General features: G+C 46.5%; 1 pseudogene; it reads left to right on the top strand.

The window, feature by feature from the left end:
- The first annotated feature begins 470 nt into the window (after positions 1–470).
- Positions 471–688, top strand: LOC144693428 (large ribosomal subunit protein eL38 pseudogene; annotated as a pseudogene).
- The last annotated feature ends 11,624 nt before the right edge of the window (positions 689–12,312 follow it).

Below are 12,312 nucleotides of genomic sequence, written 5' to 3'. Positions count from 1 at the left end.
ACCTGTCTCATTGAATATTTCTTTGTCACAGTCTCAATGCTTAAATATACCTGTTAACACAAGACCAAGCATATTATAAATACACAACAAATCTGGTTTATCCCACAAACATTTTTGTGAAATTACATTAAACATTGTTTGTGTGGTGCCAATTTGTTGTAGATACCTGAATGAATCCATATTTAAATGGCCCCACTTACCTGCTTCATTGAGTTAAGCACAAACTAAAGAATTTCAAGATTCTTGGTTGGTTTGCATATTGTCTCCTGACTCAATGTTATTTTAACTTTATAATGAGTTTGCATCCTCTGACGCTTACACCACTTTGCACTGATCACCAGCACAGGGAAATGGGGCCATCATCATTCAGTTCCAAAGCAATACATCTCTCAGTTCTGCAAAAAGTGTGTTCACCTACCTTTGAGTCTCAGAGCGCGATTTATCTCACCGCCGCTGGGTTCATTGCCACCATGCCTTGGATGATAGTAGAAATCAAAGACTTTTTGTTAACAGCAAGAAGAAAGGGTGCAAAATCTGCGAAAATGAAGAAGAACAAAAACAATGTAAAATTCCAAGTGCGGTGCAGCAGGTATCTACACACCCCAGTCATCATGGACAAAGAGGAGGCTGACAATCCCAGTCACTGCCTCCAGGTCTGACTGTGAAGAGAGATGAAGTAAGGAGTTGAAATCTCTAGATGTTGTTCAGATTGTATTGAATAAAAAAAACTTTTGAATTCTGTAAATAGCTTCCAAAAGTGCCTCAATCTGTGACTGAGGAAACATATATAATTAACTGTCCTCACAATCTCTTCCACATAACATATAGATTGGAACATGCTAGAAATCACACCCTGGTACCTGGAAGGATCTGACTGCATAAACAAGAGTCTGCCCATTAATATCACTCTGCTTTGGTCATCCTGTCACATGGAGATTCAGATACATTTACTAATCCTTATTTCAAGCCAGTGCTTCATCTTTTAATCACTACAGAAAATCTCCTGGAAAGAATTCTTTCTCTCACCCTCCCCTCTTCTCTCTATCTTGTTCAGAGCACATCACACTAACATCCATAGGAAAGTCCCTACATCTCCGAATTTGAAAATTATTGCTATGTCAATTTTGATTGCACACTAATAATACAGCTCGAACCATTTCCTGAAGACAATGCCACTTTTATTTTTAATCAGCTCTGCCCCTTAACAATTAGCTTAATTCATGTTATGGATAATTTGCAGTTATACAAATTGTGTAAAGATAATATGAAAAATGCAGAATTGTAGTAATTAAACCAACCCCAGTGGTAATGTCGTCATTGTTGGTTTCCCATCATTTTCAAAGATGGCTGTTTCTTGCACATGTAGAGTCTGTTGTGTATCCAGAGTGAGTGTGGAGCCTGATTGCGGACAAGCATAGCTTTCCACAGTGAGGGCAAGGTGGAATTATCTGATTTTGCCCTGCCTTTTAGCTTCTCCTTTGCCCTTTACTGCCTGTGATATTGGATTTCAGTGTTAAATGTGTTGTAACCCATAGGGGATGAGACGCACCAAGAGATGTCCAGATGAAGGATTCCACCCTTAAACCATCTTTAAATAAGGGTTCAGATCTCTGGAAGGATAAGGTGAGGGCTATACTACAGACCAGCCTCCATTACCAGAACAACTTCACACCGCAACATTTTACACAACTTCACACTGCATCATGGAATCGCCCTGGAACAGTTTGGAGAGGACACGCACCAACAAACAAAATGTTTTAAGTCAAATTTTTGGACTCAGGTGGAGTTATGAATTTAGATTCCCTAGATTATTAAAATAACCACTCCACGGCCTCATCTCAAATAACTTCTCACGATATATTTGAGTCCCAGTTAACCCATATTTTATTCACCTTAACTACACGTGTGGTGCAGGTGTGTTCACCCTATTCCTCATTCGGCATATTTCTCCTGAGTGGTTCCTCAGTGCAAGGAAGAAGTAAGGTGGTCGACTGCTTGATGTCACCTTTTGTTTCTGGGGGTGGAAGTAAATGGTACCTACCTGAAATGAACTAGTTTATACTACAGGCATTATGGGCGTCACTATGGTGACTGCCTTGGTCTCCACATCATCTGAGAAATATGGAGTAATAGGGCTGGATGGAGTCCCCATATCAATCAATGCCATCATTCCCCTGTTACTATGTATTCCCTCATGTGTAGTTTTTGAACCAATGTAATCTCATTTTCTAACACAATGAATTGAGACAAGGAAGCTTGGTATAACCTAAAGTCCAGGGTCCTGAGGATCCCAGTGAAAACATTGGCTATTGATTGTGTCAGCCTTGGCTGAGCGAGTAGCTTGCTCACCTCTGAGTCAGGAGGTCGTGACTTCAAATCTCACTCTAGAGACTTGGTCACAAAACCTTGGCTGACAATCTGTCGCAGTACAGAGGGAATGCCAGGCTATCCGAGATCTTCCTTTTGGATGAGACATCAAACTGAGGCCTTGTCTTCCCTCTCAGATGGATATAAAAGATCCAGTGACACTGTTTTGAAGGAGAGCGTGGGAGTTCCCCCTGGTTCCTGGGCAATAATAATCCTTCAAACAACATCACTAGGTCAGATTATCTGGTCAGAATCACTTTCCTGTTTGTGGGAGTTTGTTGCTGTAAGTTGGCGGCCACATTCTCTACATTACAACAGAACTTTCAATTCTTCATTGGCTGTTAAACACTTTGGGATGTCCTGAGGTTGTGGAAGATGCAATATAAATGCAAGCCTTTATTTCTCTCATTGTTGTTATTTCATCCAAGCCTAAATTTAGGACCCTCTGTCAAGTGGGTGCTCAGCTACAAAGGGTCCTGAAGTGGTCATTTCCGTTCTGCTGGCCTTGCCCAGGCAGTCACACAAAACTCTACAAAGGTTTGGCATGGCTGCATAAAAGACTTGCAATGAGTTACCAAACTCTGCGAGGTCCAAATCTCGAGATTTAGCAGCTGAATTAGCTCCAAGTGGATATATCTGTTTTGGTGTTTGCCAATTTATGAATAGATGACTCCGAATCCTGGGAGATGCTTTGAAGTCATTACAAGGCACAACCTTCACCTGTTGGAAAATATTTGAGAATTATAGTGATAAAACATTCCTGAAACATAGCAAAAGAAGATAGTGTGTTATTGCTACGTCTATACATAAGGGATTGAACGAGTCAGTGCAGAAGTAGAAAAGGAATGGAAAGGAAAGGAGAATGCTAGCCAAGAGCATGAAGGAACTCACCCACTTTCCTCCATGTCACTGAGGCTCTTCTCACAACGCAAGTCAAGGATCAAAGCATCATTTGAGTTCCTAAAGGCTGAGAGTCCGGGTCTTCAGCAGCTCATTCAGGGATTTTACTGAGAGTCCAGGTCTTCAGCAGCTAATTCAGGGATTTTACTGCCATAGCCACATTCAGAAAGAAAAATCAAGTTGTGATATTACAGGGAGGCAGGTAGGTGATTGGCTGGTAAGTGTTTTCTCTCTTATCTAAACTAAGGAATTTCAGTTGGGGTAAGTAGGGCGTTAATTGGAATAATAAGAATATAAGCACAGGCAGGTCTAGAGACATAAACTAAAATTTAATTCTGCACTAACAGGATGCTGCTGTCAACACCCAAATGAGTAATGTGGTGTATGAATTTCAGTGCCGGTGTGATGCTGGTTATGTAGGCCGAGGGCTCCAAAAATTAGTGGATCATATCAAACAGTATGTTCCAGCCACTGTTCACAAGGGGCAAAGTACTGACCGTACTTAACCAGCTGGTGCTTGCAAAACTCAGAACGTAGGCCAGGATTTTCCGTGCCCGCTGGTGTCGGGTGTGAGTGGACAATATGGCGAGAAGGCCAAAAATTGGTTTCACGACGTTGTGAAACCAGTTTGCGATCGTCCGCTCCGCCCGCCAATGGCAGACCACATTCCCCACCATCGGACGTCGGAAGCCTCATTGCAATACATCAGCATTTCGATGTAAGGCCAGCCCACTGCACTCATCGGCACCCCCCAACCCCACCACCCCACCTCACTGAATCGTCTGCCCACGCCGACACATTTCACAACAACATATATAATGTGTGCACTTGGCAGGTTGCACTTCACTCAGGACTTCGAGGTTTGTTTGCCTCCCTTGCTTCGGGCATCACTCGCAGTCACCAGCACCAGGCTTCACAGGCAGCACCACATCACTTTTAGAGGGGCTCAAAGGGAGGTCTCTACCTACCAGAGCAGCCATCAGGCCGGGGGTGCTTTTCAACTGCTGCAGGGCCAGGGCTTACTTGGGGAAGGGGGTGAAGTGGCCTCAGGCAAGGGAAGAGGCTGCAGGGTGAGGGCTGTACTGGGGAAGGGGGGTATCCCAGGTTGTGTGTGGGGGCCACATGTTGATCTGTGCAAGTGGCCTCAAGATGGTGAGGGCTGAGGAGGTAGTCTCCAGAGGAGATGAGGCCAGGTGGAGATGTGAGGGTGTGTGTGAGAGAGTGAGTGGTGATGTCCCTTGATCTGGCAGTGAGTGAGATGCCAGTGAATGTGTGATGGGCTTGTGAGTGGGTGAGTTTAGAGTGATGAGATGGTTGCCTTACCCTGGCTGCACGGATGAGGTGATTCATCCTCTATCTGCATTGGATGGCCAACCTCTTCTGTGCAGCATTGGCACTGATCACCACTGCCATCGCCTCCGAAGCCGGAGCGGTAATGTAGCTGCCCCTCTTGTGGCCCGAGCAGGGGTAGAGGATATCACAGCGGCCTCCACAGTATCCAAAAGGCACTCGAGGGCTGCAGTCTTCTTGCCTTTCGGGGTCATGTCTTCTTTGCTGCAGCCCTGGGCTGGAAGTACTGAGCGTGGCTGTACTTTAAATATAGCGCGTGGGCATGATGAAGCGGTGAGGTGATGGCATGATGGGCGAATGAGAGCCCGCCCGCTATGGAAATGGCATGTTTCCCGTGAATGCATAAGTAATGTGGCAGATTTGGGATGATATGGCATGAAAACCCACCATTGCAGCTAGCAACATGGTGCAAATCTGGGATAATTCTGCCCACAGTGCCCAACATTAGATATGATCCTGCGATTGGACAACCCTTGCTAAACAATGCTGAATGTGCTAAGGATTACACTGACAACCAATTTAAGATTATCAGTTAGGCTCACCTGCCTGGTACCTTGGTTCAGGACATCTGCTCTGGGCTGGAATGGAACTTAACAGTGGAAGGCAGAAGATCCAGTGGCCATGGTCCACATAGATACCAATAACATAGATAGGACTAGGAAAGAGGTTTTGTTTAGGGAGTATGAACAGCTAGGGGTTAAATTAAAAAGCAGAACCTCAAAGGTAATAATCTCTGAATTATTATCTGAGCCACAAACAAATTGGCACCGGATAAATAAGATTAGGAATTTGAATGTGTGGCTCAAAGATTGGTGTGGGAGAAATGGGTTTTGATTGATGGGTCACTGGTACCAGTACTGGGGAAAGTTGGAGCTGTACTGTTGGGATGGTCTTCACCTGAACTGTGCTAGGACCAGCGTCCTGGTGAGTTGTATAACTAGGGCGGTAGATAGGATTTTAAACTAAATAGTGGGGGTGAGGGATCAAGTGAGGAAAGATATGATAAATTAAAGGGAGAGGAGAAGATGAGAGAAAGGTAGCAATAAGGGTAATGATAATCAGAGCATGACAGGAATTGATTGGATAATGACAGAGTGTACAAACCTAAGAGTGTGCCAGCAGACAAGACTAGAGATTGCAAAAATGGTAAGAAGGCATGACTAAAGGCTCTGTATTTGAATGTATATAACATTTGTAACAAAAAAAGATGAATTGTCAGCTCAAATAGAAATAAATATTTATAACCTGATAGCTATTACAGAGACATGGCTGCAGGATGACAAAGGCTGGCACCTGAATATTCAAGGGTACATGACATTTCGGAAGGACAGGAAGCTAGGAAAAAGTGGTGGGGTAGCACTGCTAACTAAGAATGGCATTAGTACAATAGAGAAAGATGAGCTTAGTTCTAAAGATCAAGGTGTAGAATCAAAACAGAAAATGCTAGAAAAACTCAGCAGGCCTGAGAGCGTCAGAGTGAAACAGTGTTAATGTTTCGAGTCCACATGGCCCTCCTTCAGAACTTTTTGCTTTAATTAGGGTAGAATCAGTTTGGGTAGAATAAGAAATAGCAAAGGTAAGGAGTCACTTGTGGGTGTAGTAGGGTATAGGACCCCTAACTGTAACCATAGTAAAGAAAGGGGCATTCAGGAAGAAATAATGGGGCTTGTGAGAAAGGTACAGTGAAAATCATGGGTGATTTTTTAATCTACATATAGATTGGATGAATCAGATTGACAAAGGTAGCCTGGAAGATGAGTTCATGGAACGTTTTTGGGACAGTTTCTTAGGGCAGCACGTTCTATTGCCAACCAGAGAGCAGGCTATACTTGACCTGGTAATGTGAAATGATGCAGGATCAATTAATAACCTGAAAATAAAGGCACCCCTAGACAACATAACGTGATTGAATTTTGCATTCAGTTTGAGGGAGAGAAGAGTGGGTCTAAGACAAGTGTTTTGAACTTAAATAAAAATAATTATAAAGGTATGAAGACAGAGTTGGCTAAAGAGAACTGAGAATTAAGTTAAGGGATAGGTCAGTAGAGATACAGTGGCTGGCATTTAAGGAAATATTTCATAGCACTCAGCAAAGATACATTCCAGCGAGAAAGAAAGACTCTGGGAGAAGGATGCAGCATTTGTGGCTAACTAAGAAAGTTAAAGATAATGTCAAATTGAAGAAAAAGCATACAATTCTGGAAATATTAATGGCGGGTCAGGAGGTTGGATAGAATATAAAAACAACAAAGAATGACTAAAAAAAGAGAGAGAAATTAGAGTATGAGAGAAAGCTATCTAGAAATATGACTAAAATATTAAGAGTTTCTACATGTAATTATAAAAGAGAGTATCTAAAGTGAGTGTTGGTCCTCTAGAGAGTGAGTCTGGGAAATTAATACTGGGAAATAAGGAAATGGTTGATGCAGTGAACAGATAATTTGGGCGGAATCTTCCGGGCCCACCTGCAGTGGGAAGCTTAGCAGGTGGGGGTACTTCATTTGGAGTGAGGCTAAAAATCAGTTTCCCGATGGTGGGATGAATTTTAGAAATTAAGTTCCTCGGGCTTTAAAAGCCGGTTTAAGGTGGTTGAGCTTTCGAATGAACAATGTCAGGAAGTCCTTTTGCATGTGTTGGCATGTCATGCACAATCATTAAAAGGACACCTCACCGGAATTAAGTTCCCCCTCCAAAGTAAGTTCCTCTCCAGGCAGGAATTAGAACATTCACAATTGTGACTGTCTAAAAGTGGCGTGCACTTGGTGAGCATGATTTCTTCCAAGAGTAGACCCTGCTTTGGTCTTCTTGGGAGCTGCTCACAAATCTCAGCCTTTGACTCAGATCAGGTGCTGGTAGGCCAAGCTGTGCTGAGGCTGGACAGGAGAGGGAGGCTAAGAATAGAAGGGTGGAGCAGAAGCTGAACATGGGAGGCAGCTTAAGGGTGGAAGGGAGGGAGGCTGTGCAGGGAAGGAAAACAGACTGTCCGCGGCAGGGAGAGAGGCAGCAAGCGAATGTAAGGGTGCACCGATGTGGGATGGAGGGAAGGGCCTTGCTTCTTCAGTCTGGGGGTCTTGTGCTTGGGGGAGGGAGGTTTCTGGGCATGGACGGTGGGAGAGAAATGGTCCTAGATGTTTGGGTTCATGCTGTCAACATTGGGTCCTAGGGATTGAACTGAGGATACTGGGCAGCGGAGGGAACAGTAACAGTGAGAGGGGGAAGTGGGATGCATAAGGGTGACAGGTCCAGGCTAATAGTCAGGTAGCTGAAGGTTTCATGAGGGTGTCAGGCAAACAGATGAAACAGGTTGCTTGGATAACTGGAGAGGTCAATGTCAGGGTGGGCATGGGGATGGGTATAGGCTCAGATAGGAGGGAAGGCATACGGAGGTCGATGGTAATAGGTGCAAGGGTAACGGGGGGAAGGTTCAAGGTTGACAGAAGGGATGAGAATGGTGATATTGGGTAGGTCAAGGGTGATGGGGGGAAGTTGGTGGGTGACAGGTGGAGGGTAGAAGGTTGTGGACCGAGTCTCGAATGTGATGTGCACCATTTTGGGATTCTGCAACGATGTCACTCTGAAACTGAGATCCCTCAAAATGGGAGGAGGGCCTTTTTGGATGGGTGGAGTTCAAGGTCAACACAATTGGCCAAAAGGCAAATTTTGCAGATGCCTTAGAATGTCCCGGAATGAGATTGCTCACATTGGCCACGATGACCTGTAGCTGCAAGGGCCTGGAGGCAATCATCGTCTGCGATATGCCCGTGTTCAGGCCAAGACTTGCCATTGCATTGGTCCCTGGTCATGAGCATCCTGACCTTCTGGAGGCCCCGCCACCCCTTACTGCTCAGGCCATTGCGCATCCTGGCCCTCAGCCAAGCTGGCATTAAGGATCACCATCGCCTTAAACTTCTTTGCCAGTGGCTCCTTCCAGGGCACCACTGGGGACCTGTGCAGTATCTTCCAGTCAGCAACACACAAGGTGCATCCAGGAGGTGACAGCTGCCTTGCTCAGGAGAGCGTACCAATTTCTCGAATTATGCCTGGATCCTGAAATCCAGGCTGCAAGAGAGTTGGGTTTTGCAGCAACCTCAGGTTTCTAGCAAGTGCAAGAGGCTATTGACCGTCCACATGTGGCCTTGAGAGCTCCCTGGCAACAGCCAGTCACATTCATCAATAGGAAAGGCTTCCACTCTTTGAACTTGCAGCTGATGTGTAAACACAGGAGAAAATCCTGGATGTTTGTGCTCGATTCCATGGGACCTCTCATGACGCCTACATTCTGAACCACTCCCAGGGGACTCATGGTTTTTGAAAGTCCTCCACGATTGCAGGGCTGGCTCCTTGGAGACAAGGGAGACCCCCAGAAGACCTGGCTGATGACACTAGCTCGCCACCTGCAGAGTGTTGCTGAGCAGAGCTATAACGCTGCACATGCCTCCACCAGGTTTGAGACTGAGCAGACGATAGGCCTACTGAAGATGAGGTTCAGATGTTTGGACCATTCAGGCAGGGCTCTCCAATACTCACCACTGAGAATGTCCCTGATCATCGGTGTCTGCTGCGCCCTGCACAACCTCACTTAACCAAGGGGGCTGAGGGAAACATGGGGGACTGAGATGTCTCCTCTGATGATGAAGACAGTGAAGGGGGTGGTGATGATGAGGGTCAAGATGTCGCGGAGGAACATACAGGGGCCATTGCAAAGGTACGATGAGGCAAGCAGGCCTGTGACAATCGGATGGCTAGAAGATTCCAGGCAGAGTAAGCTGCCAACACATTTCTTCAACATTCTAGTTTTCTATCCTTTGTTGGCTGGCAGGCCCCAGATCCATTTTGGTAACAGACATTATACTTTGCCCTAACGTACCTTGATTTATGATGGCTGAATTAAATTGCACTACTTAACACCTGCCCTGCTGGTTGTTTGATCCTTTGCATGCTCCAAACTGTGCTAATATACAGAGACCTGGCACTAAATGGGCATATTAGAACCGGCAAGGCACTCCATTCTCCCGTGATCTCGGGCACCTGTAAGTAGGATTGTGATTTTACTCATGTGCTCACAAAGTCTGTATGCATGGCACATTGAAAGTAATATCAAACCTAACCTCAGCAAGATGCACTTATGTCAGCCTCACACCTGTTGCCAATGGGCTCAGAGCTGGCAGACAGCTCTTTCTAGTGGAACCAGATAGAGAGGCCCACAGGGAGGAGCAGTGTGAGAACACCATTTGGCTCCTCGAAATCACTCTTTTACACAGATTGATGAGGGAAGATTGTGTTCCTGCCCCCTGGTTGTCACTCACCCAGAGTAAACCCATATCCCCTGACATCTTCATCACACTGAGAAGTTTCGAGGTTGCTTTGGAGTCCACCCATTGACAGTGCCTCACCTGTATTATGGGTTGTTGAGTAGGAACCATTCCAGACCCTCCAATCGCAGAGACTTCCACAAGTCTCAGCCCTAAATAGCTTTAGCATTAGTGTGAGACTGTGATCTGTCATTGTGGATACTCCAGCCAAGGTAAACATCTTTCCTGCATGGACCCTGCAGAGGCCTGTTTGAGCTGCTGATGCTTCACCCGGATAGTCTCACAGTCCTCGGCTCAGTCCAGTACACAGGCCCATTCTACTCTCTCTCTCCTCATGGACTAAGACCCCAGTCTTTCAATGCTGTCCCATGCACTTTTGTCTCAAACCATTTATATGAGGTCTACAGCACCCTTGACAAGGAAATGAACAGGCCAAACAAATCTCCATGTGAGGTCTGACAAAGGCTTCAGTTAATTGAACGCACACCTCTTTAATCCTACACTCAATCCCTCTTGTATTCAAGGCTAACTTGCCCGTCACCTCCATACTGCAGCCTTCACCCGCATGTTAACTCAAAATGACAAATCATTAAGGACGGCCATTAATGATTGGATGTGCCCACCACAGCTTCCTCCTACATGAAGGGCAGCCTCTGGTTTTCTACTGTTAAGCAGGCAGTGTAGAGCTTCACTCTCTCTTCCAGCCCTGAAACTGCACCTACACTGTCCCTTGTCACTCACGTCGCAGGTTTAACTCCCCTTGAGTACTCCTTGCATCCACCCACATCTCACATCAAAGCAACAGCACTAGGAACTGCAATGACCTCCTGAACACATTTCCTGAGCTCAGAACATGGTGAGCTGTAGGTGGTGACTTGCATGATGCGTGTCCAGGCCGTACACTCCCAAATGGTGGCCAGTGTTTAATCCTGCACATGTGGGGTAATTGAGTAATCACTATGTTGACGACGTGAGAGAAGTGAATCTAGAGGAGTTCATTATCGGACTCTGATGGGGGCCCTAATTCCAGACCCTTAAATGCCTGCGACCATTGAAGCAACTAGCAGCAAGATGGAATCCAGGACACTTGCAAATAGTGCGAGTTAACAGATATTTACAAATTCCAAAAGACTATACAATGATTGTAAACCTGTGCCATCTGTGTGCCTTCAAAAATTCTCAATATTTTGTTGCCTATCACTACATCTAGGTGCAGCCCTGACATCCGTGGCTGAGGTGGAGGCAGCCTGCTGACTGCTATGCCCTATTGGCTGTGATGACTTTGGTGGGTGTCCTCTGATGGCCTGAGGCCTAGAGGGTCCCTGCCTGCTAAGGGTCTCCTGCTCAGGTGCAGGTACACCCTCCTCGGTCTGACTGCTGGAGGCAATGAGGTCACTGGCAGAGTGGAGGTGGGGTGACAGCGCACCCTGCCCTGGGGGTGATGCCCCTGGAGTGCCTTGCTAGTGTTCCCTCTCCTTGTGAGTGCCCGATGGCACCTCCATGACTCCTTGAGGAGAAGGGGCACCTGGAGGGAGGTCGAAGTGTCCCATCCCCCTCTCACCCGGCCACTTCTGCACTGCACCCATGGCTAGAGTGACGGAGTGAGGGTCCAAGCACATATCCGGCAGCCACTGTGTGTTCTGCTGGACCTGGGTCTCCAAGGTGACTGCCACCCATTCCATGGAGGCAGCCAAATGCCCGCATGCTGGAGACAGGACAGCAGACAGACCATGGACGGACTCCCCCAGCCTTCAGTCCAGTCTGCACATGGCCTCTGTAATCTCTGCCTGATGTTCCCCTGCCCATCTCTACATTGCCAACAGGTCTCTTAGGACCTAGTCCAGAGGCTCATCATCTGCATGGGGCTGGGCAGGGGCCTAGTCTCCAGCAGTCCTCCGAATGTCAGAGGCCTCGGCTGTCTATCTATGGAATTCATTGCCACAGAAGGCTGTGGAGGCCAGGTCATTGAGTGTATTTAAGACCGAGATAGATAGGTTCTTGATTGGTAAGGGGATCAAAGGTTATGGGGAGAAGGCGGGAGAATGGGGTTGAGAAACTTATCAGCCATGATTGAATGGCAGAGCAGACTCGATGGGCCGAATGGCCTAATTTCTGCTCCTATATCTTATGGTCTTATGGTCATTGCCTCTGACAGGTGTGGACTCGTGTCAGTAACATACTCACCAGACTGTGACCCTGAGCTTGGTCTAGAACTTGCACCCACCAAGGTGACTGTACCTGCGCTGGTGGAGAGTGCAAGTCAACACCATGATGGAGAAACTCTGAGGTTTCTGAGGCATCATCCTGAGAGGTAGGGTCAGAGATGGAGCTGCTACTGGTCTCTGCTGTGGGCCTCCCCCTTTCTTTGCTGGTACCTGGAATG

This window comes from Cetorhinus maximus, chromosome 18 (assembly GCF_964194155.1).
Source record: "Cetorhinus maximus chromosome 18, sCetMax3.hap1.1, whole genome shotgun sequence".
Classification (NCBI taxonomy): domain Eukaryota; kingdom Metazoa; phylum Chordata; class Chondrichthyes; order Lamniformes; family Cetorhinidae; genus Cetorhinus; species Cetorhinus maximus.
Note: the sequence above shows the minus strand (reverse complement) of the source record. Positions and strands in the feature narration are given on the sequence as shown.